The 26,854-nt window shown below is 42.3% G+C and overlaps 1 protein-coding gene across 1 annotated transcript in view; it reads left to right on the top strand.

The window, feature by feature from the left end:
- Window positions 1-26,854, top strand: part of LOC140476491 (deubiquitinase DESI2) — a 244,552-nt gene that overhangs the window by 85,792 nt on the left and 131,906 nt on the right. The gene's annotated exons all lie outside the window — the stretch shown is intronic.

Genomic DNA, 26,854 nt, shown 5'->3' with positions numbered 1-26,854 from the left:
AGCAGCTTAGTAAAGGTGAGGAAAACAAGGCAGCAGGTCCTACTAAGAAAAAAGTGAAATAGAATATGAGATAACATCTGTAATCTGGAGTGATAAGTAGAAGAAGGAAAGAGTAATTTGAAACCAGTTAAAACCAATAGTTACTCAACAGTTTCAACTATTGGAGAGAGTGCTGTGGTTCAAAATGGTCCAGAACTTGGTACATAATTATCACTGTCTCTCAAAGAAATCATAGCAGTAATTGTTCAAGATTCACACTGATCGGGTGTGCCCTCTGAGGTTGGGTAGAAACATAATATAAGGGTCACTAAGTGAATATTTATTCTGTGCCTGACCTAACAGTTCTCCTTTATGATCACCACCAACAAAACTGTAAAATAAGTAATATTCAATCAACAATTGATGTCTGTCAGCTTTTGGAGAAAATCCAGCACTAATCAGTAATGAGGTATGAGAATATACAATGACTCAGGAGGAAACATCCAAATTTCTTCTTGGTATGAAGACCAGTATTTCAAGTCCTCCGATACAGCGACTTGCAAAGGCAAACTTGTGAAGCTTCAAACATTGCATGAGAAAGGAAGATTTCATATCATCCCTGTTTCTAAGCAACATTAGCTAGTGCATAGAAAGGTATTCTATTTTCATTCAGCACATGAAGATAGTCAAGTATTCTTACAGAATGGATTTGTAGCAGAAGTAATTCTCACCCTCCCCATTCCCTCTGGTTAGGGGTTTGACAATTAAAACCGTTAGTGGAAGGTAATGAGAGTAATATTAATTCTCAACTCAGAGTCAGCATAAAACTCAAATCTGATTCCATCACATATACTGGTTTTCCTCCATTTATAGCATGATGCGATAGAAGTGTTTAGAATTCTGTAAAGATAGGTCACAGTGGTTAGAAACAGACTTAAAAGCAGTTATAGGGATTAGATAGGAAGATCCTGGGTACAAGATTAAAAGTGATTCAGAAGAGAAGGCAGAAGCTACATTTTCACACAAAGAACTGTCAGGTTTTGGAATTCACTTCCTGCGTTGGTGGTTAAGACAGAAACAATGCTGATATTCAAGATTAGACTGGATAGCTGATGAAGGAAAGAGAGATGAAGAGATATGGCAACAATGTGCCGCCTGTAATGAGGAATTTGCCGGAGGCTTGATTTTCAAGGCTTGGAGGACCCAATGACCTGTTTCCACATCAGAAATTCCCTGTATTTCTATGAAAAGAATCTAGCTTTATTGGTCTTCAATGTATCTTCTTTAAATCTGTATTCTGCATTCGTTCCAACACAACAAAAGAAAACTGGTGTTAGCATGTTATTGTGGATCTATTTGAATGAGAGGTGAAATATTTTTGTCCTGATGAACAAAGGAACAGGCTTTTAATGGTTTACTATTGTACTGGTGCAAATGACAAAAGAAAATTATTTGTGCTTATGTGGCACCTTCTCACTAACCTCAGGCAAATCCCAAAGCACGTCATGTACAATGAATTACTTTGAATCCTATCGTTCTGTTATATTACTGAATGCAGGAATAATTTCATAATGTCCTACAGCCACAGCTTAAATGTAAGTCAATGTATTTCACAGAATTGTTACAGTGCAGAAGGATGCCATTCAGCCTATTGTGATTGTACTGGCTGACAATTGTGATAATGTCATGCCTTTTTCCTGTAACCCTTGGCATTGTTTCTACTTTATTAATCAACAACTAACGTTGGTAGATTTTCAAAACATATTTAATAAGGAAATGCACATAAGGCTACTTAATAATATAAGAGACAATGGTGATATGGTTAATCTATCAGCTTGCAGCGAGGATTGACAAACCAATAGAAGACAGAGAGCTAGGATAAAGGGGAGTTTTCAGGATGGCAACCAATAACTGCTAGAGTGCCACTGGGATCAGTACTGGGGTCACAGTTATTTACAATACATATTAATGACTTGCATTACCAAAGTGAATATTCTATGGTCAGGTTTGCATATGAGACAAAAATAGGTGGGAAGACGACTGGTGAGAGTCTGCAGAGGGATATAGATGTTTAAGCAAAGTGGGCAAAACTTGGCAGATGGAATATAGTATGTGAAAATATGAGGCTATTATACTTTGGCAGGAAGAATAGAAGAGAAGACTGTTAATTAATGGAGAACAACTGCAGAAATCTGTAAGGAAGGCAAATGTACTGATGGTCTTTATTTCAAAGGGAGTACAGTAAAGCAGTAGGGATGTCTGCCTAAAATTATACATCAGACCAGAGCTGGAATATTGTGAACTGTTTTGGACCTATTATTTAAGGATAAACATACATGCAGCCATTGCAGAGAAGACTCACCAGGCTGAATCTGGGTATGCAGGGATCTTCTTACGAGTAGAGGTTGAATAAGTTGGGCGTGTACTCATTGGAGTTTAGAAAAAAATAAAGGCTATATTTTTAAAATTAGTAAAATTCTTAGGGGATTTGATAAGGTAAATGCATAAATGTTGTTTTCCCTTATGGGACAACTTAGCACCAGAGGGCTTACTGTCAGCATAATGGGTCATCTATTTAAAGCAGAGATTAAGGGAATTTTTTTTCTCTCTCAGCGGGTAATGACTGGAATTCTTCATGGTCAAGTGTCAATGGGGGCACAGTTAGAAGCCAGTGATCATAAATTTTAAGATAATGACAGAAAAAGGCAACAGACAAACTAGAATATGATTAATTCCCCATGGGATGGTGTTGGGACCCTTTCTTTTCCTGATCTATGTTTATGATCTGGATCTAGAGATGCAGGATATGAGTTCAAGTGTTGCACATAGTGCAAAACTTAGAAGCATTGTAAACTCTGAGGAAGACAGCTGACAGCATTGAAAAAACATAGACAAGTTAGTAAGTGGGGAGATAGTTGGCAAGGGAGTTAAATAATAATATTCTCTTCTATTCTTCCTGCCAAAGTGTTAAAATCTTACATTTTCTCATATTCCATCTGCTAGATTTTAGCCCACTTTGCTTAAACATCTATATTCCTCTGCTGCATCTCATCGCTTGCTTTCCCACCTATTTTTGTGCCATCCGCACAGGAGTTCAACCCAGACAAGTCTAAGATGATGCATTTAGGCAGGAAGGATATAAGCAGAGACCATAAGCCCAGGAGTAAAGAGGGTGCAGGGGCAGAGGGAGTTGGATGTTTATTTAAATAATTGAGGGTGGAAGGACAGGTATTGAGAGCTGTTAAAAATATCCTGGGCTTTATTGACAGGGACATAGAATACAAGAGCATGGAGGTTACGCTGATGAAGTTTTCAAAGTCATGAGAGGTCTGGGTAAAGAAGATATGAAGAAACTATTCTCACTTGTAAAGAATCAAGAACAAGACGGCATGCATTTAAAGTCATTTGCAAAAAGGATGTCGGAGAAAAACCTTTCTCACAGCGTGTAGTTACAGTCTGAAATGGATTGCCTGAATGTGTGGCGCAGACATGTTCAATTGAGACGTTCAAGAAAGCATTGGATGTTTAGTTGAATAGAAAATATGTGCAATGGTATGGGAACAAGGCAGGATAATGGTTCCATGGTGGTTTTAGTGGCTAGCACTGCTGCCTCACAGCACCATGGACCTGGTTTGATTCCACCCCTTAAGCACCTGTCTGCGTGCAGTTTGCACATTCTCCCTGTGTCTGTGTGGATTTCCTTCCACAGTCCAAAGATTTGTGGATTCTGCTTTGGTTCCTGAATGCTCTGGGTTCAGGCTCTGCACCAAGACATGTATGCTGTGGAGGAGCCCAGCTATTGGTGCAGACATACATGTGTGTATAGATGACGGTCCTCAGGCCAGAGAACCGAGAGTGTTAATTGCATGAAAGAGATGAAAAGAACTGTTTAAATTAAACTTTGTTGTTTTTTCTATTTAAAAATGAACACTGGTTGCCACAAGACATGGCCCCTGTTGGTCACATGATGTTAGTTGACTACGGTTCTGGAAAATTCCAACGCTAATTGTTAGGACAGAGGTTAGATACCGTTTCTCTGAAATCTTACACTTTTCATTGTATGAAGATTGTAGTCAACAAAGACAAAAAAAAAGTGGAAGGCATGTCTGACCAGCCAAAGAATAGCAGCAAAGGGAGACAAAAGACAGAAATTGCTGGAGAAACTCATCAGGTCTGACAGCATCTTTGGAAAGAATACAGTGTTAACATTTGGGTCCAGTGAGTTTTCTTCAGAACCGATTGTAGCTGAGAGAAGGTTGGTCTATATACTAAATGTAAGCTGGGAGAGGGTGGAGGAGGAAATGATAGGTGGAGATGAAGCCCTGAGAGAGAGAACAGCAGTTGGGCAGACAAAGGAGTAGATAATGGTCAGCCTGGGAGAATCAATAGCTGTTATTGGGGATCATTAGTGGCTGACAATGAGTCAGTTGTGGTAGCAGCTCCATGTGATGACATGGTCTGGTGTGTGGGAGTTAAAATATGGACATGAGAGAAATAGCTCAGTCCCTAAAATTATTGAACTCGATATTGCATCCTGAAGGCTGGAGGGTGCCCAAAGGGGAAATGAGGTGTTGTTCTTCCAGCTTGCACTGAGCTTCACTGGAGCTCTGCAGCAGGCCGGACACAGGGATATTAACCAGGGAACTTGGAAGCTCGGGGTCATTTTTGCAGAGCTGTTCTGATTTCAGTCTACATTTCATCATCGCAATGTAGAGGAGACCATGTTGTGAGCAGCATTGTTAAGTTGAAACTGACACTGAAGTGGGCCCATCAGCTGATGCCATGGCCTTTGAGAAATTTTAATATTTCTTCCTTCTGGGTCTGAGCCAGTCAATACCCAGCCTCTCTACAATACCATCAATAGAAAGCAGGACTCCAGATTGATTGCTAAGTCTGCCTCAAGTCCAAGTCTAATAAAAGTTTAAGCTGCTGATAACACCATAGCCAGACAGCAGGCTAACAACAAGTTGTCTCAGGGAAACCTCTTCAACATCTGTTTCACTGGAAGATTCCTGTCATTGAAAAGTGGACTAGGTCTCAATACACCAACCTCATCTTCCTTCACATTCATCAACTTTAAAATTAATGCAGCAGCTGTCCCTGAACAGCACGAGCAGTAATTTTAAAGACAACCCTCTTGTTCTGGGCTTCCCCAGATGGAGAATTTGTCTCCCTCTTCCCACCACTTCAATATCTTTCACTTCCTAATTAGGTCAGCCCTTCTTTTTCTATCCTCAAGTGCTTGCTGGCCTCGTATATGCAACATTTCTTCATCAATTTAACCTGTTTAGCATCTGATATCATTCTGGGAATCTGTGCTGTGTCATTGCAAGTTCCCTCCATCCTGGCTTGTAAAAATGTTGCTGTTTCTTCACTGTCGCTGGGTCAAAATACTACAATTTCCTCTCTGAGAGCACAGAAACTGCAGCGGTTCAAGAAGGCAGTTCACCACCACCTTCTCAAGGGGGCAACTAGGGATGGCAATAAATCCTGGCTCAGCCAGCGATGCCTACATGACATGAGTGAAGTTTTTTAAATTATGTAATTCCAGAGACTCAGTGCCGAGTACTCAACAAAGTACTTAAGGGTCGAAAAATCTCACCAGTTGAGGTTGAAAGGATTGTCAGATTTTTTTTATGATGCCATTGTTTTCTTCTAGGCTACAATTAAAGATCAATTTAACATTGACCAAGTCAGGAACACTCTATTTCAAAATAAGAACATTATTAAGTTTGACTGCAATATAGCTAGAGAACTCTACAGGAGTTTGCAGACAGGACCAATGTTTTTACTCGGAGAAAGTGAGGACTGCAGATGCTGGAGATCAGAGTTGAAAAGTGTGGCATTGGAAAAGCACATCAGGTCAGGCAGCATCCGAGGATCATGAGAATCGATGTTTCGGGCATAAGCCCTTCATCAGGAATGTGGGAAGGGCGGGGGAGATGGGTGCTGAGAGATAAATAGGAGGGGGAGGGGTGGTTACCTCCAACTACAGCCACCATCAATGTTTTAACTATCCTTAAAAATCCTTTAAAGGAATGCATTCTTAACCACTAAACCACTAAACAGACTCACCATGTGAATGCTAAACAATAGGCCAGAGGCTAGGAATCCTGTGGCAAGGAATTCATCTTCTATCGATCCAAAGCCTATCCAATATCTACAAGTCAGAAGTGTGATGGAATACTCCCCACTAGCCTGGATGAGTGAAGTTCCAGCACCAGTCAGAAAGGTTGACACCACCCTGCACAGACCAGCCCGTGGTGATTTACACACCATATACCACTGTCAGCGTTCTCTCTCTCTCTCTCTCTCTCTCTCTCTCTTTCTCTCTCTCTCTCTCTCCCCGCAGCCAATGAACATTGGCATCAGTGTGTGCCACTTACAAGCTACTTGGCCACAGCTCACCAAGGCTGCCTCTACAATACCAAGCCTGTGACTTCTACCTCCTGGAAGGACAAAGTCAGCTGATACATCCAGCACCACCAGTTGTATATTTCCTGCCAAGTCACACACCATCCTCACTTGGGACTATATCAACGTTCCTTCTCTGTTGCTGGGGAAAAATGTGGGAACCCCCCTGTAACCAGCACAGTGGGTGTACCTAATCCCCACACGGCAGCGCAATGGTTCAAGATGGTAACTCATCACCACCTTTTCAATGACAGTTAGGAATGGGAGGGCAATATATTGCCGGCTTATCCAGCTAATCCCTCATACCATGAACTAATAGTTTCTTTTTAAAGAAAACTTGTACTTTTGAAAAAGCTGCCTTGATGTAAGCCTGCCGCCTCTTTAGACCACCCCCATGCTGCAGCCATTCGCCCCTTCCCGAAGCTATGCTGTCTTTATGGTGGACTTAGCTGACTCTTCAAAAGACAACGAGAAAAGGTCATACATGCCACGAATATAAAGGATGTTGGACAGAAATTCAATCGGCAGGAAAATAAGAATCAAAGGTAAACTTGGTGATCTTCAAAATGCCCTCTTTAAAAGCAACTGAGAAGAGTGGACATGAACTGCCCTTTACATTAGGGGAGGAGAGCTGAACAGGGGACTCCTCTGTTTCAGGTAAATTGATTCAAAATCTTGGTTATCATTTCATCTCCTCTTATGCAGAGATCATTTTGTTTAAGTTAGCTACATATGAATTACAATATCACTTTCGTATTAAATTTGTTAAATTAATTCATATGCTTTTGTAGATGTGGATATTCATTTGAATTCACTATGTCACAATATTTCTGAGCCATAAGTTCATTATTTCAATACTTGTGTCTTCCCAGGTTATTTGACATCACTGGAAAGTACCAGTGGAAGATGTGCTAAGTCTGAAGACCTCCAAGAGTCAAGACTGCAGGAATAGCAAGCACTGATGTGGCGAAGAGGACAGCTGGGAGGGAGGGGAAGTAATGTGGGCTTGGGGTAGAGGTGGGGAATAGCCGCTGCGAGACCATCTCTGACAAATGCAGATCAAGGGCAAAAGTGGAAGCAACTTATCCACTGCAAGGGTCAAGAGCGAATAACCAGACTCAGGCTTGGTGGAGGCAACCAAATATGGAGTCACTCTTGATTTGAGAATGTGAGAAGTTACCATGTAGTCAGTTTACTCTTATTGTATAACCAGCCAGTCTTGTCTTTATCTAATAGTGAGCTCTCCAAGTTATTTGATTTTGGATGGAAGGGACTGATGGAACTGAAGTGCTACACTCCCCCAATTGGAGCCCATACAGCTTCTTGCATTTTAAGGATTGCGAGTATGTAACATAATCTGGCACTGTTGTTGACTATGCCAAAGTCAATCCGTATTGCATAGAATTTGCTTTTTTTCTACTGGTATTTTTCTTTCTCAGTGTTGTTAGATGAGTTGGCTGCGCAGCTGGCTTGCGATGCAGAGTGATGCCAAACAGTGTAGGCTCAATTCCCACATCGACTGAGGTTACCATGAAAAACTTTCATTCTCAACCTCTCCCCTTGACTGAGGCATTGTCAGCCTTAGGTTAAACCACCACCAGTTGTCTCTCTCTCTCTCTCTCTCTCTCTCTCCGTTATGAGAAAGCAGCCCTATAGTTTTATGGGCCCCTATAGTTTTATGGGATTATGGTGACTTTACTTACTTTGGCTTCGCTGATTCACATTTTATATTTGCCCTCAGGATTTAGCTAATACTGCTAAGTTCATATTTTATGACCCAGTTCCCTTGACAACTCTAAAGCTTGTTAGTTCGTAATAAAGTACATTTAGAGTCCACGAGGGGTAATAGACTGTTAAACCCCTTTTCTTGCAATACCTTTTTGGTTGTAAGAAATAGTTGCTTAATAATGTTACAAAATCTTAATAAATTAATTAAATCCTGTGACAGTAACTCTCTCTCTCTCTCTCGTACTGCTATTTGAAGGGAGCTTCTCTTGCAGTCAGCTCTAACCCAAACAGAGAATTCATCATCGTCATGATAGCTGAGATAAATTAGGCTTTATAAAGGCTGTTGTCCAGCTGAGACTTGGTGCAAGGTATTCCTATGTTTGATAAGATGGAATCTCATGTTGGTTTGTCTAAACAACTGTCTGTGTGAAATGAACAAGATAGCTCTCCAAATAATCAGAGGAGTGATCTTGTGATCCAAAGGGTTCACAATGTGAGGGTTTACTGAACAACTGTGTGAGAACACAAGACCAAATGAGTGATTAGCATGAGATAACAAGTCACCCCTAATATAAACAGGTACCTCAGGATGGAAAATGTTGCCCAGGAGGAATATTGCTTTCCAAGGTAATACCTCCTGCCAACCTGAATGAAATCAGGGAGAAAAGCTCATTACTGTGAACTACAGAGACCTTCTCTCCTGTCTTTCTGTCTGTTCATGGTCCCAAAGACATCCTCGCCAGTTATAGATTACATATCTATTTAATCAGATTATATGTTGTATGTCAATTATTGCTGTGACATTTCTCAATAAACCGCTTGCAATTCTTTGACTCTTGGGTAGTCTATAACCTCCTGAAATCAATCTTTCCAAAGTCCGTGCACCACGTTGATGGAAGATTTTGCCTTGCAGCTTCTGATGATATATTCTGAGATCACGGGTTAGATTGAGTAAGGGACCAGATTGTTACAGAAAGATAAGAGTTTGTGAATTTCCAGATGGATCCTACACCAGGAGTTAGGATCCTTACTGACATATAGAAGGGACCAAGGCTCCTCTTTCAAATGGCAACCAGAAATCTTTGGGGTGCAGAGGATAGTCCTGAAAAATTAATTCTTTACCCGGAAAGGACACTATTAAATTGGAGAGGGTTCAGAAAATGTTTACTGCGATATAGCCGGGAATGGAGGGTTTGAGTTATAAGCAGAGGCTGAATAGCATAGAAGGTTGAGGGGTGACCTTATAAAGGTTTATAAAATCTTGAGGTGCAGAGAAGAATAGCTAAGGTCTTTTGCCTAGTGTGGGGAAGTTCAAAACTAGAGGCATAGTTCTAAGGTGAGAGGAGAAAGGTTTAAAAAGGACCTGAGGGGCAACTTTTTCACACAGAGGGTGGTTCCTGTGTGGAAATAAATGCCAGAGGAACATTGAAAAAACATATGGACAGGTACATGAATAGGAAAGATTTAAAGGGATATGGGTCAAACTCAGGCAAGTGAGTCTAGTTTAGTTTGGGAAACTTGATCGGCGTGGACGAGTTGGACCAAAGGGTGTGTTTTATGCTGCTTTACTCAATGACTATTATCCACTTTGAAATTGAGGACAAATATCTAAGTCCCAATTGTTTTGGCTTTTCACTGATCTTGTCTTTGTCCAAACAGTTATGAGAGAAATAAAAGAGAATTGTGTTGAAAACTATAAATTATATACTTTCTTTGGGGTCTTTCCCTGTCACTGATTCCTACTGTAAAAAGTGTGGTATTATACAATGGAGCATCTTATAGCACAGTGCTCAGGCTCCTACCTCTGAGCCAGAAGCTCAGAAATTGAAGGTATCTTTGTCAGATGGCTAAGCAGCTTATTAATAATGCATAAATTCATTGTGTCCATGGCAGGCAGTGAGAGCAGAGATCAAACTGTGCAGCAGTACACTACATCAATCTCAGGCCTGCAGATTGCACCAGCAAACTAACATGGCAAACACACTGCATGTGCAGCAGGCTGGCAGCTATCTCTCTAAGTCTTAGTGGAGTAGTACACACTGATGTTCATGAAGGTCCCCGTGAGTCAGGGTACCTTGCTGCAGTAAGTCAAGAGAGCCTCTGTTACTAGTCTAGGGGATTGGCTCTGGTCCAATATGTGATTGGGGTGCTCTCAATCAGAGACCCATGCCTCTTCAGTGCCTCCTGTGGCTCCATAGTGACTGGTCTGGCATGGCGGAGATGTTAGGGCTAACGTGGTCAAGGAGATGTACAGCCCTTAGAGGACACTTCTTGTCTGAGGCTGCGCTTCAGGCCAGTCAAGAAGTAGGCCACAGTCAGTCCATCTAGGAAAACCAAAGGGAAAGTGAGGAATGGGGAAGGACAAGGGGGCACTGCCTGGGAAGGAGACTCAGCAACCTATTCATGGGGATTGGAGGCTGCAGGCTGGGGAGGGGGAGGGGTTGATGAAAATGATGAAGAGGGTTAACCTTACTAGAAAAGGGGGCTTTAGTAAAACGTGAATGAGAATGGGAATGAGTGTGGGAAGGGGATTTGTCAATGGTCAGAAGGGGTGGGGGGAGAGAATGTGATCATGGTCTCCAAACATCCAAGGGGCTGGGGAGGGCAGAAAGGTGGGCTGGTGCAAGCTCATGTAGATGTACTGGGTAGTGACCTGGGAAGATATGAACACTATGAGGGTCCCAGGAAGGGCTGCCGCCAAGATGGCAAGGGTGTTTGGGACCAACATGTAGAGGTTGATGTTGGAAGCCACTGGCTTAAACGTATTCACTGTCATCTTCCATCACAGAATGGGGGCTAAATATCTCAGTTAGTGAGGTGGGGTGGGGGGAGGGGGGGGGGGGGGAGGGTGCTATTAAACACACCAATAAGGCCCTTAAGAGTGTCAACAACATCATACACAGATCCAAGCACTGTCCAGGATACAGATCTGCAGGCTCTATAATCCCTGGTGATCCCGCATTCCTCTCTGTTCCAGTCATTGCTGATCACTTCATTCAAGACCAACATTTCTGCACACAGGCCAGGGAAAGAGGGATGTCTGACTGTTCAGGCTACCAGCAGGTCTCAGTGCCCGGTGTCCATCCTGTTCCTCTTGCTTATACATTCTGCAGCAGGCTCTTAACATGGGACATCCCGTATGGACATGGAGTTAGGCATCATGCTGGCACAATTATTTTAGGGGCTACGCAGAGATTCAAATAAACCGACACACACACAGTACAAAAAACAAGCAAATTAATACAAATATGATGCTCTATGTGCAGTATGCTGTCACTCGTTCCTCCTAGGTGTCCTCAAAAGTTGTACTCTTTCTTTTCCTCCCACTAAATCCGAATGCTGTCCAGGATTCTCTCAAGGTAAGCTTGCAGGTTGAGTCAGAAGTTAGGAAGCCACATGCAATGATAGCATTTATTTTGAAAGGACTTGAATTTAAAAGCAGGGATGTACTTCTGATGTTCTATAAGGCACTGGTCAGACCACATTTGGAGTATTGTGCGCAATTTTGAGCCCCATATCTCAGGAAGGATTTACTGGCCCTGGAGCATGCTCACAGGAGGTTCACAAGAATGGTCCCAGGAATGAAAAGCTTAATGTATGTGGAACATTTGAGGACTCTGGGTCTATACGCAATTGAGTTCAGAAGAATGAGGGGGAAATCTAATTGAAACATACAGAATACTGAATGGCCTGGACAGAGTAGGTGTTGGGAAGAGGTTTCCATTGATAGGGGAGAGTAGGACCCAAGGGCATTGCCTTATAGTAAAGGGAAGATCTTTATGAACAGAGATAGGGAGAAGTTTCTTCAGCCACAGAGTGGTGAATCCATGGAACTCATTGCCACAGAAGGAGGCTAGGTCATTGAATATACTTAAGACTGAGATAGATAGGTTCTTGAGGATGAAGGAAATCATGGGTTATGGGGAAAAAGCAGGAGAATGGGGTTGAGAAACCTATCAGCCATGATTGAATGCTGGAGCAGACTCAATGGGCTGAATGGCCTCATTTCAGCTCCTATGTGTTATAGTCTTATTTTGCAGCTGGCATAGAGGGACCCTCCTTAGCAGTTTGTCTATTGGCCTTGCAGATTGGCCCAGGAGATCCTTGAAGTATTTATAGATGGCTTAGATGTGCTGAGGGTGTTCTTGCCAGAAGGGAGTGGAATTTTCAAGGGGCAGAGTGTTGGCTCGGGCCGGGGGGATGGTGGGTAGGCTTGGCCACCACTACAGCGTGCTGATAGGAGACCTCTGAGGGACTTGTGTGTTCTTCCCCCGAGCGGTGCTTTCTGTTGCTACCCTATCTCCTTGTGAAGAAAGGGGTACCAGGTTCCCTGTGCCCCTCAGGAGCTAAGGCAGAGAGATGGAGCACAGGTGAGTGTGCCTCAACAGCAATCCCTGAGAGCGCTGGACCTGGGTCACCATGGCAACCACCAACCTGCCCATAGAGGACATACATTAGCATGCTTAGGAAAGCATTGCTGCATTCCTGCATCCTCTGGGCAGTGACTGCTATTGCCTCTCAGATAGCTGTCTGGCTCCTGCTTCTCCCCCGTGCCTGAGCATGAAGGCTCTGATTACTGACACCACAGGGCAGCTCCCAGCAGCCAGGGCCGTTTCTTCCTCGGCCAGATGTCGAACTGTCACAGTGAGGTGCTCATCAGGGTTTGCTCCAGCCTTTCTAAGCCTGACATTCCCACCCATGTGTCAGTCCCGGGGCTGGTGGAGTTTACAGGGTGCAGCCTTGATGATGGTTCCACCGAGCTCACGGTGCTCTCATCCTCTGAGGTCAAGGATTTGGCATTCGATGGAGCTGACCACTCCCCACTAGGGTACTGGGCATCCCTCTGGCACCTGTAAAACCCAAGGGAGAACAGGCGTGGTGAAATATGGCTACAAGTCGTGTACAATGAATGATACTGGCAATGGAATGCGTAGAATCCCTACAGAACGGAAGCTCATCGAGTCCACACTGTCCCTCTGAAGAACATCCAACCCAGACCCGCCCACCCTACCCTATATCCGTGCATTTCCCATGGCTAACCCCCCACTGGCCTGCACATCCCTGGACACTGTGGGCAATTTAACATAGCCAAATCTTCTCAGCTTTGGGCTATGGGAGGAAACTGGATTACCCAGAGGAAACCCACCCAGATGTGGGGAGAATGTGCAAACTCCACACGGACAGTCACCCTGAGGTTGGAATTGAACTCAGGCATCTGGCACTGTGAGGCAGCGGTGCTAACCACTGAGCCACCGTGCAGCAGTGGAATGGAGAGTGGTACCTAATCATTTGGCCAGACATGGATGTTTTGGCATCCCGGCAGAAGTGGTCGCAGTATTCTTGAGGGGTGCAATTCTCTTCTGACAGGGTGTGAAAAGCCAGATGTCAGACACCCCTCTCCCCATCCAGACCCTCCCCTGCTGGTTCACTTCTCCTTAAACAAGAGAAGTGGAGAGATTGAATGAAATGAGAGTATATGGCATGGCTGTTGGTGCTTGTGCAGCTGGTTTACAGGTGGCGAGGTATCCGGTGTGAGTGAGTGGGCAGTGCAGCTGGCATGCAGCATCAGTCTGGAAGGCTGGGGGACAGCGAGTGAGGGAAGCCAATAGTGAGAGTGGCAGAGCGAGAGTCTTGGTGGGAGATGCGTTCAGTAGCCTGAGATGGAGTGATTGTGAGGTCCCAGAGAAGGGAGTGGGTCATTTACCCCAGTGCTCCAAAGAAGGTCATTAATCTTCTCACGGCACAACAGGCCATTCCTCCGCACCATGGAGACTACACTGATGTGGCTGGCATTCTTAGGATTGACCCGGGGTCTGGTGTTGTGACCTCTTCTGCTGGTTCTCAGAGAAGAGGATATCTCTTCGCTTTAGCACCTCTTCCAGCAGGACCTCCAATTCCCTGTCAGTGAATTGTGGTGCCATTTTCCCTGTCTCCAATATCTTTGGAATGACTGGCCGTTACCAAGCGGACAACTTCAGAATTCCAGCTCCCATCCTGGTGCACTTTGAATCCTTTCAATGTGGCACAGACACCAGGGATGCTGGGATACTTTGGGTATCTGCTGATTGATGTGTTGTTCGGGGAACATCATGGGGACAGGGTAGGTAAACAGTGGAGGTGAGTTTGGTAAGATATGGTACGAAATTGTGCCAGGCCTTACAGCAAAAGCCTTGCAAAAAACTCAACGCATTTGTGCAACTTAACAAAAAGAAGATTTAGCCTCTGAGTCTAATTAAAATTTTACAATTCAGGTTACTCAGGGAACAAGAAGAAACATTTTGTCAGGTTCCATTGTGGTAATGATGCATCGGATTGAATTCATTCTGGACGTGTTGACAGGCATTTTATTGGACGTAGAAAGCTTGATGCAAACACAACATCTGCTGCTTTGCTCTGAATAGTTTCCAGACCATTTGCATATTGAACAAGACAGTGCATCAGAAGAAATTAAATATTACAGCTATCCTCATAAATCAAACTGAACATGCACTCTGGAGAATTAAGAGGCCAAAGTCCAGTGTGACATTCAAGTGTAAGGCTGGATGTTGGTGGAAGTGGGGACTAGGAATGTCATCATTCCACCATTTTTCTAAATCAATGAATCCAATGTCATGGAAAATTCAGGAGAAACATCTTTACTGCAAGAATGTGGAGCTTCCCATCACAGAGAGTGGTTGAGATGACTAGTTCAATTCTGTTTAAAGGAAAGCTAAACACATAAGGGAATTTTAATGAGTTATAGAATCCAATTGTTTTGATAGTTTTGTGTAGCTAAACATAATGATGCTATGTTCATCCAAACTTAATTCTCTGTTAAACTTTTGTTCACTAATATTGGTAATAATAGAATGCACTGTCATGGAATTTATCTCATTTTCTCAAGATTTGATAGTGTAAAAGTAAACTGGAAGGTAAAATCTATCTCCTAGTAATGGAAGCTGAAGTAATTTGGAATTCGCTGCTATTACATAGTATACCAGTGATGAGATTCTGAAAGGGATTCGTTTCAATTAAGATGATGTTACTTATTTTTAAAAAAACTGACCATTGGCATGATTGGCTGAATGGTTTTCTTCAACATTGTAAGAGTCTATGAATCTAAGGAGGAAAAAGAATTTGGTAGATCCATTCTTTTATTGAAATAAGATTAACTCATCCCCATCTTCTAACCAAACCCAGAAATGATAATTCTGAAATGAATTGACTGCATGAGTGCTAAGACTTTCAGGTAGCATCATGTCCTGATGACCTGGGACACACAGTACTCATAATTTGAGTAAATATGGTACATGTATAGGGTAGGCCAGCAGTCAAGTGACACCGGCAATCAACCCCATTCAAATGTTAACCCTTGATAAACAACAGTCAATTTCTTAAGGAGCACTTTCATGTAAAAGAAGACGCAACAATTCCTTAAGGTTAATTTTGTAGAACAGAAAGACTTAGGGGTTCAGGTATACAATTCTTTGAAGTTTGCATCACATACAGATAGGGTGGTTAAGGTGGTGTTTAGCATGCTTGCTTTCATTGCTCAGATCTTTGAGCATAGGAGTAAGGGACATTATGTTGAGGTTGTACAAGACATTAGTGAGGACTCTTCTGGAGTACTGTGTCCAGTTCTGGTCTCCCTGTTGTAGAAATGATATTATTAAGCTGAGAGGATTCAGAAGAGATTTGCCAGAATATTGCTGAGAATGGAGGGTTTGAGTTATAAGGAGAGATTATATAGCCTGGGACTTTTTCACTGGAGCGTAAGAGATTGACAGGTGACCTTAGAACATAGAAAAATACAGCGCAGTACAGGCCCTTTGGCCCTCGATGTTGCGCTGATCCAAGCCCACCTATCCTACACTAGCCCACTATCCTCCATATGCCTATCCAATGCCCGATTAAATGCCTATAAAGAGGGAGAGTCCACCACTGCTACTGGCAGGGCATTCCATGAACTCACGACTCACTGAGTAAAGAATCTACCCCTAACATCTGTCCTATACCTACCACCCCTTAATTTAAAGCTATGCCCCCTCGTAATAGCTGGCTCCATACGTGGAAAAAGGTTCTCATGGTCAACCCTATCTAAACCCCTAATCATCTTGTACCTTATAGAACTTTGTGAAATAAGGAGGGGTATGGATAAATTGAATGGCAAGTGTCTTTTCCCTAGGATGGGGGATTTCAAGACTAAGGGGCATTTTTTATGAGGCAAGGAGAAAGATTTTCAAAAACGATATGAGGGGCAATTGTTTTACACAGGGAGTGGTTCATGTGTGGGACAGAATGTCCAGAGGAAGTGGTGGATGTGGGTACAGTTGCGATGCTTAAAAGATACTTAAGTAAGGACATGAAGAGGAAAGGATTGGAGAGATATGGGCCAAGTGCAGGCAGATGGGACTAGTTTAGTTTAGGAACATGGTTGGCAAAGGACTGGTTGGATGTATGACTCCGTGACTATGATTCCATGTATAATTAGGTGCTCTCATGTTTACATAAACCTGTATGATCAAGGCTTGTTGTAACATATTCACTAGGAAGTTGAGGCAGGGGTTTGAGCTGGAGGCTTCCCTTGTTGGGTATGTTCCTTCCATGTTTTCCAGCATAGTGGTTAGTTGATGGTCTTTTTTTGAGGATTAATTATTGCTGAAAGGTCAAAGATGGCTCTAGTATCCGTAATTCATGAATTCTTCATGTTAGAGATGTTTACCAGCCTTGGTGCAACATGGAAATGAGACACAAGTTAATTTGCAAACCACATTATGCAACGAATACGTGGGTGGTGATGACGCCATTAAACCAGCTGCTAACATAAAAACTGAAACCATTGCGGATGCTGGAAATCAGAAAAAAAACCCAGAAATTGCTGGAAAAGCTCAGCCATCTTGCAGCATCTGTGGAGAGAAATCAGAGTTAACATTTCAGGTCCAGTGACAGCTCCTCAGACCATGGCTGCGCCAGAGGGCCAATGCACTCCTGAGAGTTTCTTAGCTCAGCCTCAGTTCCTGTAAAGGGACAGAACAGAACTCCAGCACTTCCCTGCTGTACAAAAGAAATCAAACACTATTGCCACATGTTACACAATCGATACCTATCACATGCCACCCCATTTGGTCACAGCATTGTAAGGCTTTGGGAGACAGAATGATGGCAGAAGTATCGTAGGAGGGCAGTGGGTAAACCGCCATCTGGTCATCATTCAGGAAGTTCCTTTCCTTTGCTTCCAAGTTTAATAGTTGTCACAGCGATGCCTCTGCTGCCAAATTGTGCTTTATAAGTACGTGCAAACTTTAAACTAAAGGAGATGTTAAAGAATTAGAGCACATTTATGCAGAGATCCTGCAATAACCTCTAAAGCACATCTACATTTTGCATAAGCTCATTTGTTTACCCCTCAGTTTCTAAATGAGGCATCTTGAAGACACTTTGAATATCTGTGTTGGAAGTCTCAAGATTTTTTGTTCAAAATTCAGAGAGTCCTTAAATCAACACATTCATTGACAGTATCTAACTTGGCCTGAAATAAAAGTAAATTGGTTCTGTGTAACCACTGAGAACTGAAATTGACACTGCCTTGTTATGTATATGGACTCTACCTCTAATTAGGCCCCCAAGTACTGTTTTTGAGTCTTTCTATAAGAACCTTTATTGGTAGTTTAGTAGATACACATTCTCTCAAAACCCTGGCAAAGCTTCTGCTCTCTTCCCATTCTTTCTGCATAATCATGTGATATTATTATTACAATACGTTATGCATTCTGCCAATATCGCATTGCTCTGCAAATCTTACCACCAAATCACTTATTCAGCAGCCTTACAAAGAGACCTTCAATCTCAAATTTGAAGTGAAGTTTAAAACTCAAGTTGTTCAAATGAACAGATTTTGTGTTCATTGGTGCTATATCCCACCAATCCCACTCTAATCGTCAGTGGTTGGAACTTGAAATTTTCATCTAAATATATAAATAACCATATGTTTTACACCCACTATTGAACAAATGTCTATTGTAGTTAATTTCAGAATTAGTCCCTTGTCGTAGAACTGCTCTTGTGGATAATTTGTGACTAAACGTCAATGAACCCTCAAGTTAAATAAAGCTGTAGGTTGTAAAAATGCAAAGGTCTTATATAAACTCAGAATTAATAGGTTGTAAAGTCTTTTAACAAAATATTTAAATTTCTGATGTGGATCCGAGGAAAGACTTTTGAAACACTAAGAGCTCCAAATCTGAATGCAATTCGATTTAATGTTTGTATTCTTCATATACTCCACCTGGTCACCCCATTCCTCCCTGATGCACTCAGTGCATTTTAAGCTCGTTTTGAACAGAAGACCAGTGAAACGGTGTCATCTGCTTCGACAGCCTTAGATGCACATGTTCTCTCAGTCACTGCTGCCGGCCTCAGATTGGCTTTTTTGAGAGTGTACCCAAGGAAAGTGACTGGCCCAGATGGAGTCCCTGGCCTTGCACTCAGATCCAGGATGTCCCAGCTGGCAGAGTATTCGCCGACATTTTTAACTTCTACTTACTACAACTCGAAGTCCCCACCTGCTTCCAGAAGACGTCTATCATCCCAGTGTCAAAGTAAACACATGCAGCGTGCCTCAATGACTACCGCCTCTGACCTCCATAATTATGAAATGCTTCGAGAGGTTAATCTTGGCTCATTTAACTCTGGCCTTCCAGCCTGCATTGATCCCTTGTCATTTGCCTCTCATCGCAACAGGTCCATGGCAGAGGCCATCCACCTAGCCCTACACTCCTCCCTGGAACATCAGGTTAACATGCGTACCTACGTCAAGCTTCTACTTATTGACTACAACTCCGCCTTCAACATTATAATCTCAGCAAACCAATCTCCAAATTCAGAGACCTGGGTCTCTGCTCCGCCCTCTGCAACTGCATCCGTGACTTCCTGACTCACAGACTGCAGTCAATGAGAATAGGCAACAGTACCTTCTCTACAATGATAAGACATAGGAGCAGAAATTAGGCCATTCAGCCCATCGAATCTGCTCTGCCATTCAACCATGGTTGATAGTTTCTCAACCCTATTCTCCCACTTTCTCCTCATAAGCCTTGATTCCCTTTACAATCAAAAATCTAGCTATCTCCATCTTAAATATACTCAAACACCTGGCTTCCACAGCCTTCTGTGGTAGTGAATTCCACAGATTCACCATTCTCTGGCTGATAAGTTTCTCCTTATCTCCATTCTAAAAGGCCTACCCTTTACTCTAAGGCTGCGACCTTGGGTCCCGGTCTCTCCTGCCAATGGAAACATCTTTCCAACATCTACTCCGTCCAGGCCTTTCAGTATTCTCTAAGTTTCAATTAGATCCCCCCTCATCCTTACAAACTCCATCGAGCATAGACCCAGAGTCCTTAAACATTCCTCATGTGTTAAGCTGTGCATTCCAGGGACCATTCTTGTGAACCTCCTCTGAACATGCTCCAGGACCAGTCCATCCTTCCTGAGATATGGGGCTCAAAACTGCAATACTCCAAATGTGGCCTAACTAGAGCCTTATAGAGCCTCAGAAATACATCCCTGCTTTTATAATCAAGTCCTCTCGAAATAAATACCATCATTGAATTTGCCTTCCTAACTACTGACTCAACTTGCAAGTTTGCCTTGTGAGAATCCTGGGCTAGAACTCCCAAGACTCTTTGCACTTCAGACTTCTGAATTTTCTCCCCAATTAGAAAATAGTCCATGCCTCTATTCTTCCTACCAAGGTGCACAACCTCACACGTTTCCCACGTTTTACTCCATCTGACACTTCTCTGTCCACTATAAACTAAAAGGTTGCGGTCCCAACACTGAGCCTTGTGGAACACCACTTGTCACTGGCTGACATCCTGAGAAAGACTCTTTTATCTCCACTCTTTGCTTTCTGGCAGACAGCCCAGTTTCTATTCTCAACACTGGTGCCCTGCAAGGCTGCATACTCAGCTCTCAACTGTGCTCCCTCTACCTTCATGACTGTGGAGCCAATATCATCCAAATTTGCCAAAGACATCACCGTTGCAGGCCAGATCTGAAACAATGACAAAACAGAATATCGGAAAGAGACAAAGTGTCTGGTGGCATGGTATAAAGATAATGATTTGTCCTTCAACATCAGCAAAATGAAAGAGCTGATCATTGACTTCAGGAAGCAAGTTGGAGAGCACGCTCCTATCTACGTCAATGGAGCTGAGGTGGAGATGGCTCAGAGCATCAAGTTCCTCGGAGTGACGATCAGCAACAATCTATCCTGGACTGTTCATGTTGATGCAATGGTCAGGAAAGCACAACAATGTCTCTTCTTCCTCAGGAGGCGAAGGAAATTCTATGTGTCCATGAGCATCTCACCAGCTTTTACAGATGCACCATTGAAAGCATTCCATCTGGGTGCATTACAGCTTGGTATAGCAACTGCTTTACCCAGAACTGTAAGAATCTACAGGGAGTAGTGAACATAGCCCAATCATAAGACCATAATACCATAAAACATAGGAGTGGAAGTAAGGCCATTTGGCCCATCGAGTCCACTCCGCCATTCAATCATGGCTGCTGGGCACTTCAACTCCACTTACCCGCATTCTCCCCGTAGCCCTTAATCCATCACACAAACCAGCCTTCCATCTATTGACTGCACCTATATTTCTCGCTGCCTTGCAAGGACAGTTAATATCATCAAAGACCCTTTCCAATCCAGATAGAATCCCATTCAACATCTTCTGTCAGGCAGAAGATTCAAAAGGTTAAGCACACGTACCATCAGGTTCAAGAACAGCTTCTTCCCTGCTGGTATTAGACTTCTGAATCTCTCAAATTTCAAATCTAATATTGATCTTGCTTTTTGTGCACCTTCTTTGCAGCTGTAACTTTGTATTCCTCACTCTGTTCAATCACCCTGTGATCCTTGTATGGTATAATCTGCATCTGCATTAGCAAAACAAAACTTTTAACTGTACTGAGGTACATGTGACAATAATAAATCAAATCAAATCAAATTCTTCCTACTTGGTCTGTATCTCTGTCTATCTTCTGTCTCTAGATATTATTGGTTGTGATATTAGCCATATGATAGTAATGTTTGTATGAAATTCATTTGTCTGCTTTTAGTACAGTCATCTCTAAAAATGGTGCACAAAAACATACAAAATTGTTGGTGTGGTTTCATCAGTTAACATTGCCAACTGTAATTGTAATTACCATTGCCTTTTACACCCTTTATCTCTTTCCTTCCTTCACCTGGCCTTGCCTGTCCCTATTTCCTCCAATGTGTTCATTCGCTTCCTTCTGTATTTTTTTTTTGCTCCTTAATGCACCCTCATGCTCTGTTTCACTTTCTGATCATCCCTCTCATTTTCTCCTCTGTCAATGTTTCCATCTCCCTACCTCTTCTACTATCCCGCCCTCCATTTTGCTCATTTTCCATTCCCCATTTGTTACCTCTTAGCTCACTCTAAGACCTTAATACTCATGATCTGAAGCTTCAATAAATTACTGTTATTATACAGGGTGGCATGGTGGCTCACAGCTCTAGGAACCCGGGTTCAATTCCCACTTCGGGCGACTGCCTGTGTGGAGTTTGCACATTCTCCCCGTGTCTGCATGGGTTTCCTCCGGGTGTTCCGGTTTCCTTCCACAATCCAAAGATGTGCAGGTTAGGTGAATTTGCCAGGCTAAATTGCTCATAGTGTTAGGTGCATCAGTCAGGGGTAAATGTAGGGTAGGGGACTGGCTCTGGGTGGGTTACTCTTTGGAGGGTTAGTGTCGACTTGTTGGGCTGAAGGGCCTGTTTCCATACTGTAGAGAATCAAATCTAAAGAAAGGATAACAGTCTCCAGAACATATTCAATCAATTTATGGTATAGATTCCATAATGTTCATACATTAATGTTGTGTTTGTATTCTTCAGAATAATATTTTTATGAAAAATTCAAACAAAATTTTGCATTCTATTGATTTTACCTCATTTACTCCAAACTAGATGCAGAAATCTCTGCTTGTTAAAAATGTTACAATTCTTCCTGTCAAATGCCTCCTACACACTTCAGGCTGATCTCTCACTGTTGATGTATTTGCATTAATTACTGCATCAATTAATGTGCTGTTTAATAGAGTTCCACTCCAGGCAGCTGTTGCAGACAATTTTATACAGGACTATATAGATAGCAATGATTATCTGTTGTGATTCCTGGCATCATCATTTTTTTCTTATTTTCATTCCATGCATTTTATAATAATGTAGTATTTTAAAAGGATAACACAAAATCTAAACTTTGAGTCTACAGAGCTATGCATGCAGTAAGTTCTATTGTTTTAACTCTTCAAATTCTCCACCCCCATCTCTCCATTCTACCCTTTTTCCCTGCATCTCTCTCCAGCTTCTGAGACTTATTATGGACGAGACCAAACCCCTTTCAAACATATATCAAGGAGATAACCTAGACTTGACCTTTATCTTAATAGAAGTGTTGTGTTCCAGATGTAATTTGATTGGTCACACCGTTCAGCTTTAAGCATCATGGATGGCTCAGTGGTTAGCACTACTACCTCACAGCGCAAGGGACCCAGGTTCGATTCCAGCCTCAGGTGACTGTCTGGGTGGAATTTGCACGTTCTCCCTGTGTCTGCATGGGTTTCCTCCCACAGTCCAAAGATGTGCAGGTTAAGTGAATTGGTCATGCTAGAATTGCCCATAGAGTTAGGAGCATTAGTTTGGGGGAATGGGTCTGGGTGGGTTACTCTGCGGAGGTTTGGTGTGGACTAGTTGGGCCGAAGGGCCTTTTTCCACACTGTAGGGAATCTAATCATACTTTATTCTGACTCCCAGTTAATATACAAACAAGAAAAAGAAGACTTGTTATAACTTTAGTGGAAAACTTAACAGAATAATAGATTATTTAACTACTAAACAGCACTGTTCCAATATGGTAATAGCCCATAAACATACCATTGGTAAAGGCAAATTCAGTAAAATAGATTATCTCACATAAGATGAATCTCCAGTCCAGGAGAAAAGAACACCAAGAGAAAATTCCAGCAGAGAGAGATACATGGCAACTTCCACAACCAACATCAAAACCCCAACACTGAAAACTAAACTGGAACCCTAGTTCTGTGGCAGCCTGACCCCACCCATTCATGCTGCTTCTATTGTTCTAACTTAGAAAAAAAAACCCAGAGCCTCACAAGCGGTTTACTTTATTGGCTTGGAAGAGGTAACTTGGTACCTCTGTCTTAAAACCTCTCTTCAAAAAATAAACACCCAGACAAAATACACCTCTTAAATATGCATTAGATATTACTGCAGGTGATACCAGCCATAAGATGACAAAGTTTGTATGACATCCATTTATCTGTTTTCAGAAATGTCGGCTGTATGGTTTCAAACACTACTGTTAAAATAGGGTGCTTCCTCCAGCAGTAAATGCATTGTTGGTCTTTGTCCGCATCCTGAATGTCAACAGACAAAATGGCAGCCCAGTGTACTTCTGGCCATTCAAGCGGCTAGTTCCATTGGCACCAGTGACACAGCTAAAAAAAACCTCTTGGTGGGGCACTGTATTAGATCATAATGCTGCCAACCATATCAACCTTGCAAATCCTTGTGCCCAAAATCTCTGTCCATAGAATTATTGAGCTTCAACTCTTAATGAAGGGCTGCATGTTTTGCTTTGATGTGGGCATAGCTAGCAAGCTGAGTGTTTGTTGACTATCGCTAACTTGAATTGAATGGCTTGCTTGGTCATTTCTGAAAGCAGGTCAGAGTAAAACATGTTACTGTCAATACAGAGTCACATGTAGGTTAGATCCGATAAAGGACATTAATGAATCAGATGGGTTTTTACAATAATCAATTATAGTTTTGTGGTTACCATCACTGAGACTGACTTTTAGTTCCAAATTAAGTAAATTTAAATTCTAACAAATGCTGTGGTGGAATCCAAGCCCTTGTCCCCACATCGTTTCCCTCGACCTCTAGATTGTGAGATCACCTTGTCCCATAAATGTTGAGATCAGATTCAGATCATAAGAGCTGATTATTAATCAGACTAACTAATATCCCAGCAAATTCTCTCAGATTTAGGAGATCTAAGTTGGGAAAGTTTCTCACTTCACCTCCCTATATTTGACATATATCCAGGCAAGATTCATGTCACCACCTTCCTAGGTTAGTCTGAGGTAGCATCAAGGGAGTGTTGGTGCCAAGGCAGGCTAGTTGAGAGTATCAGTTGTTCAGCTAAATTCTTCTACAGCTTTTAAAGCTCAGCCAAACATTCATAATGTGTTCAGTTGTTAAACAAAACTATTTCAGCTCCAGAAAATGGAGCACACTAAAATTGGATGGCTAAGTTTTCCTTTGTTTATCTACACTGTAGAAAGTGGCCTGTTATCAAATACTTGCAAGTTCGGGGAGATTTCATTACGAGTTGGTATGTCTATGAAGACCCATACTAATTTTTATAGATGCACCATAGAAAGTATTCTATCCAGATGTACATTGGTATGGCACTGCTCTGCTCAGGACCATAAGAAACTACAGAGAGTTGTGAACACAGCCCAGTGCACCACGCAAACAGACGTTCCATCCATTGACTCCATCTATACTTCCTGCTGCCTCAGAAAGGCAGCCAATATAATCACAGTCCCCTCCCACCCTAATTATAATCTCTTCCAACCTCTTCCATCGGGTAGAAGATTCAAAAGCTTAAACACATGTACTAACAGATTCAAGAGCAGCATCTTCCCCACTGTTATTAGACTTCTGAATGGACCTCTCAAGTTTTAAATTTAATGTTGATCTCAGTCTTCGTGTACCTTCTCTGCAGCTGTAACATTGTATTCCTCGCTCTGTTCTATTACCCTTTGCATAGTATGATCTGCCTGTACTGCATGCAAAACAAAACTTCACTGTACCAAAGTATGTGACAATAATAAATCAAATCAAAACAAAACAAATCAAATCCACCTGCCTTAATAGGACAGATCCCTATGATCAATCACTGCAGTAAAAGCACATTAAACTCACACAACAGTACTTAATGACATTTTAAGCTATCAGAATGCTTAACAACTACTTGTCAGTATGTTCCCAGCTCCTCAGCAGGCTTTACCCAGAGTTTTCAAACTCTCTTACTTGGTGGGTTTTCGAAAGGCTTCAATGCTGACAATGGTGACTATTGGGAGTTTGAGTGGGGCTCTTTCTCTGGCAGAAGTTCAAATTTCTGGTCCTCTAGCCTCAGTTCTGCTCTTCCTATAGTGGTTCCTTTCATTTTAGGATACAATCATCCAACCCAGGATTTGATTCCTCCTGAGCAAATACTCATACTTGAAATAGTCCCTTTCCAATTAAACATTGTGTAACTGTCCAAGAAAATGCATTTAGAAACTTGACCAAGGATAGATATGAAACTGGACATAATCCATCATTCTCTAAGGAATTTGCAACTTTGGGAATATGGAAAGCAATTAGCCAGGTTAATGAAAGGAGATAAAGACTTGAAGTATTGTCTATTGGAAAGGGAGACCTACTGAAAACTGATTTGTTCCTTAGTCGCATTTTTTCTTCCCCTATTGTGATAGATAAGGTCCTTTCATGCATGGGATTGACTGCTATATCTAACTGAGATTGAGTAAGGTAAAGAGGGCAGTATATTCAAAGAAAGGGCAATAAAGTGAAGGCAAAAACTCAAAGCAGAATACTTGTGGAACCAGCCAAAAGACTATGAAATGCTCTGATAATAGGTCTCAGGGTTGAAACATGAGCAGTGCTAGTAATTGGGAAGCTCCCAGCCTCTACAAGACACTCACCCTCATTAACTTGGAAATATACCACCGTTCCTTCACTATTGTTGGATTGGCCACCCCGTCACAATGTGGGTCACAACACAGTGCATCAAATATACTGTAACATTTCAAGAAGGCAGCTCACCACCACCTTCTCAAGGACAAAAAATGCCAATCTTGTCAACGAAGCTCACGTCCCATGACTGAATAAAAAAAAACAGACTTGGGATTGGACAGCAGAGAAGGGATTTGCAGGACATAAGTAACAGTCAGGAAGTATGAATATCTTGGAGGTCCTGCTGAATTTAATGGCAGGAGCTCAGTTGTTTTTTTTATTCATTCATGAAGTGTGGCCATCACTAACTAGGCCAACATTTATTGCCCATCCCAATTTATCCAGAGGGCAGTTAAGAATCAACTTTGTTCCCCTGTATCTGCTGCATAAGTCCTTCTAGAGAGTAGTGGCCATGGTGCTGTCTAAAGAGCCGAGGAGGATGTCTGAAATGTATCTTGTAAATGATATATATTACTGCTACTGAGAATTGGTGGTGGAGAGAGTGAATATTTGCAGATGAGGTGCTAGGCAAGTGTCCTGGATGATGTCAAGTTTCTTGAGTATTGTTGGAGCTACACTCATTTAGCCAAGTAAGGAATATTCCATCACATTCCTGACTTGTAACTTGAAAATGGTTGACAGACTTTGGGGAGATAAGAGGTGAGTTCCATGCTGTAGGATTCCTTGCCTCTGACTTGCTCTTGTAGCCACAGTAATTATATGGCTAGTCAAGTTCAGTTTGTGATCAGTATGTTGATATTGGGGGGATTTTGTGAAGGTAACATTGAATTTCACAGGACAATGGTTAGATTCTCTCTTGTTGGAGATGGTCATTTCCTGGCAGTTGCGCATTGCCAGTGTTACTTGCCACTCGTCAGTCCAAATCTGGATATTGTC

Source organism: Chiloscyllium punctatum, chromosome 4 (genome assembly GCF_047496795.1).
Source record: "Chiloscyllium punctatum isolate Juve2018m chromosome 4, sChiPun1.3, whole genome shotgun sequence".
Classification (NCBI taxonomy): Eukaryota; Metazoa; Chordata; class Chondrichthyes; order Orectolobiformes; family Hemiscylliidae; genus Chiloscyllium; species Chiloscyllium punctatum.
The sequence above is the reverse complement of the archived record's forward strand: the minus strand, read 5'-3'. Positions and strand labels throughout refer to the sequence as shown.